Here is an 8,485-nt window from a genome sequence, read left to right on the forward strand (position 1 = left end):
GCAGGCCCAGGCCAGGCTCAAACCTACCAGTTTTGGTGTATGAGGCCAGTGCCCTACTCACTGAACTACAGGCATTCTTTCTTAATATATATAAACATTTATTACATGTATAATTATTTCTGTAAGGTGACCACCCAAAAGACTGTATCAAACTGCTCAACATACAGAGGTGGTCAACATAAGGAATTAGGTCTACTATACTGACATGTACATGTGGTGCATGTCCAGTCTATGAAAATTAGGTCAACGTAAGGAGGTGGGTCAATGTATGGAGGGAGTCAACTAAGGACCTTCTACTGTATTTGTGACCATGCTTTGTAAGTAGGAATGACAGAGAAGACAATCAAAGAGGAAAATCATTCTTTCCCCCTTCTCTATTAATCTCCCTTCCAGTTCCTTCCTCTGCCCTGGAAAGACTGACTGAAATGCTCCCAAATAGCAAGTAATGTGTCATACCTTCCTATAAATACCCTCCATTGCTTTGCCTCCCTTAGAGCCTTTGTTGTATCCTGCTTTTTAACTCAGTTAATAGAGCAGGTCCCATTTTAATCCACCATATCCGGATGTCCAATAAATTTTGCTATCTTTATTTTCTTTGTATCAACATAATTCCATCTCAAGTATCTGTCCCTCTGAGATGGCAAGTTAAAGAGTACAAGCACTACCAATCCATGGCATAGCTGGGAAGGAGCTAAGGAATAAATACCAGAACTTGATCTCATCTCACCCTCCAATCTCCTGCAGGACCTACCAGAAGCCCTTTGATACAATTCACTCTGGCCAGTCTCCCAGGACACAGAGTGAAGTGGAAGAGAATAGAGAATGAATAGAGAATATCTAGTACATCTACCTTCAGGCATTCCAAGTTTCAAGATTTAAAATCTAAGATAGCACAGTTTGACAATAAAAATACCATGACCTGTTTATATATTAGCTAAAACCAATGAAACTGAAAAGATCTTAGACCTGAGAGTCTAAGCAGTTAAAGTAGTTAAAGAGAAATCCTAAATGAGAGAAGGCTTGTGTTCTAGTTCTGGCTCTGATAATTATTAATGATGCCATTTTACGCAAGTCCTTAGCAACTCAGGCTATTTCCAATAAGACATGGTCCTATCAACCTAATGAGCTATTATAAAAATCAAAAGAATGTGAAAATGCCATGTAATTACAAAGGTTATTCAAGTGTGGGGTGTTAGTACTTCACTGACCCAGACAGATAAGAAGCAATCCCACAGTTAAACATATTCAGAAAAGAAATGTCACTATTTTGGGGCTGTGCCTGTGGCTCAGTGAGTAGGGTGCCGGACCCATATACTGAGGGTGGCAGGTTCAAACCCAGCCCTGGCCAAACTGTAAAAAAAAGAAATGTCACTATTTTGTTTCAATGTGTTTTTCAATTAGGAATACAGTTATAAATATTTGCCACCACATATCTTTTTCTAAATGAGAATGACCATAAACAATTTACAAATTATTTACAATTGTTTTCTTACTGCTAATCGCCCACCAAAAAAATCTACATTCTAATTATACACTAGTTTCCAATAGTCATAGTTTCTTTTTCTCTACTTATTTCCTTCTACTTTTCTGCATTCGTTCAACCACTTCCTCTTTTGATCTTATATGTTTTAACATTTCTGATAACACAGTAGTTATACCATGATTCTCTGTCCTTTCTCTTTTCATTTCCCTTTTGATGTAGAAATCTAAGTCAAATGAGAGAAGCACCATTATAGCAAGAAATACTAGGAAGAATATCTTCTGTGTGCAATAACTAAACCCATTGAATTAGTAAAAGTATCAATAATGTTTCTAAATGGAGATTTCAGTGTTTATGACTTGTTATAAATCAGGAATATGGATATCACTAATCTTGACAAATTCATCAAGCAAAAGGCAATATTTCCTTTAAGGCTATCATACTGTTATGGCCTTAAGATCCTACCAAGTTAAGTCATTCATTTGGCTGGAATAAAGTTTTCACAAAGGAAGTTTGGATGATAAAAGACTTAAACCTAGGGAATGAAACAATAAGAATTCTAGAAGAAAATGTTGGAAAAACTCTTCTAAGTATCTGCCTAAGGAAAGAATTTTTAAAGAAGACCCCAAAAGCATTTATAGCAACAACAAAAATAAACAAATGGGATATGATTAAATTAAGTTTCTGCACAACTAAGGACACAATCAACAGAGTAAACAGATAATGTATAGAATGGGAAAAAATATCTGCATGCTATATATCCAATAAAATGTATAGAATGGGAGAAAATATCTGCATGCTATATATCCAATAAAATGTATAGAATGGGAGAAAATATCTGCATGCTATATATCCAATAAAAGGCTGATAATAAGAATCTACAAAGATCTCAAACAAATCAGCAAGAAAAAAATCATTAAAAAGTGGACCCATTGGCTTGGCACCTGTGGCTCAGGTGGCTAAGGTGCCAGCCATGTACACCCAAGGTAGCGGGTTCAAATCCAGCCCGGGCCCGCCAAACAACAATGACGGCTGCAACCAAAAAATAGCCAGGCGTTGTGGCGGGTGCCTGTGGTCCCAGCTACTTGGGAGGCAGGGGCAGGAGACTCACTTGAGCCCAGGAGCTGAAGGTTGCTGTGAGCTGAGATGCCACGGCACTCTACCCAGGGGGACAGCTTGATGTTCCTGTCTCAAAAAAAAAAAGTGGACCCATTGAAAACTGGACAAAAAGTCCTCAATCCCCCAGGCATTAGGAAAGAGTGTATCTAAGTAATTTTGGAAACTGAGACTGAAAGAATATATGGCCAATGAAAGGAGGATAAGACCTTGTGAATATGTCAAAACAGCCAGTTTCCAGTATCAGAGCCATCTAAGCAAATATCAATATTCCAATGGGAGCCTTTCAGCCAGGAGCTGGGCAACCTCCCAAAAGAAAAGAATGTACTCCTGAAACAGAGGAGGGTGCTCCTCCTACTTTGGATGAGAAGAAGCCAATTCCAGGAGCAAAGAAACTTCTAGGACCTGCAGTCAACCTATCTGAGATCCAGAATATTAAAAGTGAACTGAAATATGTCCCCAAAGCTGAACAGTAGTTGGAAGAAAAAAAAGAGAGATACTAAGCTGCTTTGCTTCTGACTCATCTGTTCTTCTCGGGAGTATGACTGAGGTTTTGAGACTTCTGTGGTCCTGGTCTGCGATCACAGAGAGAGAGCATTTCTTAACACTGATTCAGTGGAGTCATAAGCAATACTCAGGACCAGACATCACTGAAGCCCTCACTGTTTGAATATATTTCCCCCTCCTTGGGCCACCATTTTGTCATCTACCCTCACCCTATATTGTTCAATTATTTGACTGAACATACAATTGGCTTAAAGATTGAAAAAAAAAAAAAAGCGGACAAAAAGGCAGGTTCAAATCCAGCCCAGGCCTGCTAAACAACAATGACAACAACAACAAAAAATAGCCAGGTGTTGTGGCGGGTGCCTGTGCCTCTAGTCCCAGCTACTTGGGATACTGAAGCAAGAGAATCATTTAAGCCCAAGAGTTTGAGGTTCCTGTGAGCGGTAACATCACGGCACTCTACTGAGGGTGAAATAATAAGACTCTGTCTCAAAAAAAAAAGAGAGAAGTCAACAAAAGATACAAACAGAAACTTTTCAAATGAAGATAGCCTACTGGCCAAAAAATACATAAAAAAATGTTCAACATCTCTAATCATCAAGTAAATGTAAATCAAAACCACAATGAACTATCACCTAACTCCAGTGAGAATGGCTCTTACAAAAAGTCCTGAAACAAATCCTAAGCAGAAAGAAACACTTATACACTACTGGTGGGACTTCAAACTAGTACCACTTCTACAGAAAGTAGTCTAGAGATAACCTCAATGAACTAAAAGTAGACCTACTATTTGATCCAGCAATCCCACCACTACTAAGTATTTACCCTAAGGGGGAAAAAAAGGCATTTTATAAAAAAGACACTTATACTAAAATGTTTGTAACAGCACAACTCATAATTGCAAAGATGTGGAAAGAACCCAAGTACCCATCAATACATAAGGGGATTAATAAGGTGAGCTAAATGTATACCACGGAGTACTACTCAGCAATAAAAAAGTGGTGATCATCAATTAAAAAAAAAAAAGTGGTGATCTAGTACCTTTTGTAACAACCTGGAGACCATTCTAAGTGAAGTATTGCAAGAATGGAAAACAAACACCACATGTACTCAATACTAAATGGGAACTGGACAATCAACACTTATATGCATATATGGAAGTAAAACTCAAGGGAAATCAAGGGGGAGAGGGAGGAAAGGTTGGGTAAATTCACACCTAACAGATAGAAGGTACACCTCCTGGGTGAAGGACACACTTATACCTTTGACTTAAAATGTACAAAAGCAATTAATGTAACCCAAACATGTGTACCCCTGTAATATTCTGAAATTTTAAAAAACATAGTTCCAAACACCAATGACACTGGGGGGAAAAGGGAGTTTGGGGAGGAAAGACTGCTTTTAAATGTACCTCTAGTAGTAAAATAGACATTTCTTGGTTCTTACCCATCCATGACAAGGTAGAAAGAAGTGGAAACTTAAAGTCATTAAAAAACAAAATAAGAAATTTCATTAAAATGTCATTTTCATTAGAAATGTCACTCTTATTGTTAACTCTATTGTTTTTAGTTTTTGCAGTGGTTGGGAGCAGGAAGATTCAAAAGTTCAGGGAAGGAAGAGACTTTGCCCTTTTCCTTAAAGCAAGTCTCCTCTAATTAGCTTTCTAGCCATTATTTCACATCAGGAATACTGCAACACCCCATTAGCACACTATCTCCAGGAAACAGACATTGCCCTCCTGAACTTTGGTAAGAAACACAATAGATATAGCAGCTCAGGATTGACTACTCCAGGAAATAAAGCTTTTGAATAAAGCCTCTTGCCAGTAAGATTAAAGGAAACTACTTTTTAAAAATCTCTGTGGAGTGATAAGTCATTTTCCATTTTCCATTTTTCATGATTTACACTGTTTCTCTTAACATAACTATTGTAGGAATTCCGCTGAAAACACTGGACTGTTTTATGTGTTTAAACAGAGAAAGCAAGCCAGGCATCATGGTTCACACATGTAATCTCTGCAATTTGGGAGGCTGAGGCAGGTGGATTGCTTGAGCTCAGGAGTTGGAGACCAGCCCCAGCAAGAGTACGACCCCTTCTCTACTAAAAAGAGAAAAGCTAGCCAGGCATTGTGGTGGATGCCTATAGTCCCAGCTACTTGGGAGGCTAGGACAAGAGGATTGCTTGAGCCCAAGAGTTTGAGGTTGCTGTGAGCTGTGATGCCACAGCACTCTACTCAGGGCACAGAGTGAGACTTTGTCTCAAAAACAAACAAAAAAAATTAATAAAATAAAAAGAGAGAGAAAGACTAGAGAGAATTCAAGTAATGTTCACCCTTATTAATTATGTGGGTTATTGGAAAGTACACCTATATGCAGATTTTTTAATGTTTAGAGTCAATGCTAAATATGCAGAATTTTAGAAAATGGAAAAAAAATTTTGAAGATTTTTGACAATTTGAAAAAACTTGCAAACACATTGTGTAGCCTGGAAATTCCCTCCCAAAATTAAGAAAAAGCTAGGTATGTCATGAATGTATAAAACATATGTAGATACTAGTCTATTTTATCATGTACTACCACAAAATATACAGAAATTATTATAAAAAGTTAAAATTTATCAAAATTTATGTTCATAATGACTTACAGACCATATACAGTACCATTTACAGAAATGTAAACAAATGTAAAATACAGTATTAAATTATAAGCATGTAAAACTTAACTGTAGAACATAATTTCGTAGCCACTTCCTGTCGCTACTGTGGTGAACTCAAATGTTATAAGTATCTGTTTAAAGTTCTATATAATGCTAATCTCTGCATAAGGAGTTGATTTCTCCAGTAAATTGCGTCACAGTAAAAAGTGATTTCTCATGGTTTTCATGTATTTTTCATCATGTTTTTGTGCAACACTGTCAACCTTGAATAACACCATGGGACTCAAACAAACTGCCACTAGTGTGCTCCCAGGAAGCAGAGAGAATTCATGACATTATAAGAAAAAGGTGAATTGGGCCAGGCACAGTGGCTCATGCCTGTAATCTCAGCACTTGGTAGGCCAAGGTGGGCAGATCACTTGACCTCAGGAGTTTGAGACCAGCCTGAGCAAGAGTGAGACCCCATCTCTACTAAAAATGAAAAACTGAGGCAACAGGATCACTTAAGCCCAAGAGTTTGGGACTGCTGTGAGCTACGACGCCACCACATTCTATTGAAGGCCAAAATGTGAGACTCTGTCACACAAAAAAAGGAAAAGAAAAGAAAAAGGTGAATTGCTTGACATTTACCATAGAGGTCTGCAGATATGGTTGCCTGCCATTTCAGACAGATGATTCATCTTAAAAACAATGTAAACTTACAGTATCAATAAATACAGTACAGTATTATAAATGTATTTTTCTCATGATTTTCTTAGTAACATTTTTTTTATGCTAGCTTACGTTATTGTAAGAATATAGTATCTAATACATAAAACATACAAAATAAGTGTTAATTGACTCTTTATGTTATTGGTAAGGCTTCAGTCAACTGTAAGCTTTCAATAGTTAAGTTTGGGGGAAGCCAAAAGCTATATAGTACATGCTAATTTTTGGCTTCAAGAGAAGATAGCATCCCTCGCCACCACATTGTTGAGGGGTCAACAGTAATATGAAATAAATTCAATAGTTAGATAGCCTAAGTAAGTTATCTTCCCAAACTTGTTAAAGATTGCTCCAATTTAGGGCAGTGCCTTGTGGCTCAAAGGAGTACGGAGCCAGCCCCATATACTGGAGGTGGTGGGTTAAAACCTGGCCCTGGCCAAAAACTGCAAAAAAAAAAAAAAAAAAAGATTGCTCTAATTTATAACTAAAATTATAATAAGCTTGGATTAGGACTAAACTAATTTTTTGGATGGAAAAAATACTTAATTTACATAGAATATTTGTGTGAATACTGTGATGTTTATACAGCCCAGATATGAAAACTCTGGGCTGGTTCTTCTGTGTGCAGACCTGGTTCTCTTTTGTGTGGAACTGGTCCTTGTCTGCAGGATGCCAATTTTCTTCTACAGGGAGAACTTGCCTCTGTTTATGAATAAATATTCTTACTTTCTATAGTTTCTGAATAAATTTCACTTTCATTTAAAAACAAAAAAGCAAACTCTGGATTGGTTTGGACTTGGACACCAGACCACTAAGAGCAACTATATACGTAAATGATATTATTTCAGCATGATTTTAGGTGCTTCTACAAAAACTTCTGTCAAAATAAAAATGCCTCTACCACTTGCCTGCTGACATCTCAATTTTTTAACCATGGAAGAATTCTTTTACTCCACCATTTGTTGTAAATAGCCATGAGAAAAGTAATATCAAGGGGGTGAGAAGCATGATGACAGACAGGAAGGACATTTAGCTCAGCTCTCCTGGAACAACAGCTAAATCATTCCCAGCATGGAATGTTGGTGTGGAGAGGCAGTTCAGGATGTGCAGCGAAGTGGCAGATTGCTGGACTTGGAGTGTAATCCAGAGCCATGGAGACTGCAGGAAAGGTTCTGCCTCTGCCACAGCGGATGCAACTAGCCCACCATGGAGGATTGCAGTTCCCAGTTTGTGGGGAAACTGGGTATTGTGTGGAAAGATTGGTGAAGTGTGGACTCTCAATTGGAATTAGGTGGCCAGAGTGGTCTGGTGTGGCACCACCAAGGTGAGGAGGTGAGAGACACTCAGACAGGAAAGATCCCAGAGAGGAAGAGACCATTATTTTGGAATTTGGGAGATGGCGGTCACCACAGGCACCTTTCCGCATGGGCCAGGTACTGCGATTTGAGTCTTACCTGCAGACAGTCATCCTGCACTCAGAACTGGCCCAGGATACACCACACTTCACACGAACTATTGCAGGGAGAATTTGAGAAAACTGCCTGTGAAGATTTTTTGAGATCAGTGGAATCATCAGTTCAGCAGGGTCTAGGTGACAAGCAGGTATTCAGGTAACACCAAGAACAACTTAAGCCAGGAAAAAGGTGTAAGCCAGGTAACCACTCACAGCGCCACCTGGTGTCCAGAAAGTATATTGCAACATAAATATATTCCTTCTAAAGTTGATCACTAGGGCATAAATGTATATAGTCGGCATATATTTATAAATAATTTTGTTGCCTTTTTTTCTCTTTGCTCATTCTTTTTGATTTTTTCCCTCTTTTCTTTCTTGTAGGAGTTATTGTTAAAATTTTCTCTTTTTTTTCCTTCTTTTTTTTTTAGACAGAGTCTCACTATGTTGCCTTGGTGGAGTGCTGTGGCATTGCAGCTAATGCCAACCTCTAACTCTCCTGGGCTAAGCGGTTCTCTTGCCTCAGCCTCCCAGGTGGCTGGGGTTACAGGCACCTGCCACAGTACCCGGCT

The 8,485-nt window shown here is 38.4% G+C and overlaps 1 protein-coding gene and 1 pseudogene across 1 annotated transcript in view; one reads left to right on the top strand and one right to left on the bottom strand.

Moving 5' to 3' along the window:
• ENTPD1 (ectonucleoside triphosphate diphosphohydrolase 1) overlaps window positions 1-7,967 on the bottom strand; it is a 195,116-nt gene extending 187,149 nt beyond the window's left edge. The window contains exon 1 of the mRNA XM_023511602.1: window positions 7,918-7,967. The gene's annotated coding sequence lies outside the window, so the exon portion shown is untranslated. The remainder of the gene's footprint in view (window positions 1-7,917) is intronic.
• Window positions 2,815-3,072, top strand: LOC111724289 (annotated as a pseudogene).
• Window positions 7,968-8,485: the final 518 nt, after the last annotated feature.

Source organism: Otolemur garnettii, unplaced genomic scaffold, assembly GCF_000181295.1.
Source record: "Otolemur garnettii isolate 467f Iridium unplaced genomic scaffold, OtoGar3 scaffold00021, whole genome shotgun sequence".
NCBI lineage: Eukaryota > Metazoa > Chordata > Mammalia > Primates > Galagidae > Otolemur > Otolemur garnettii.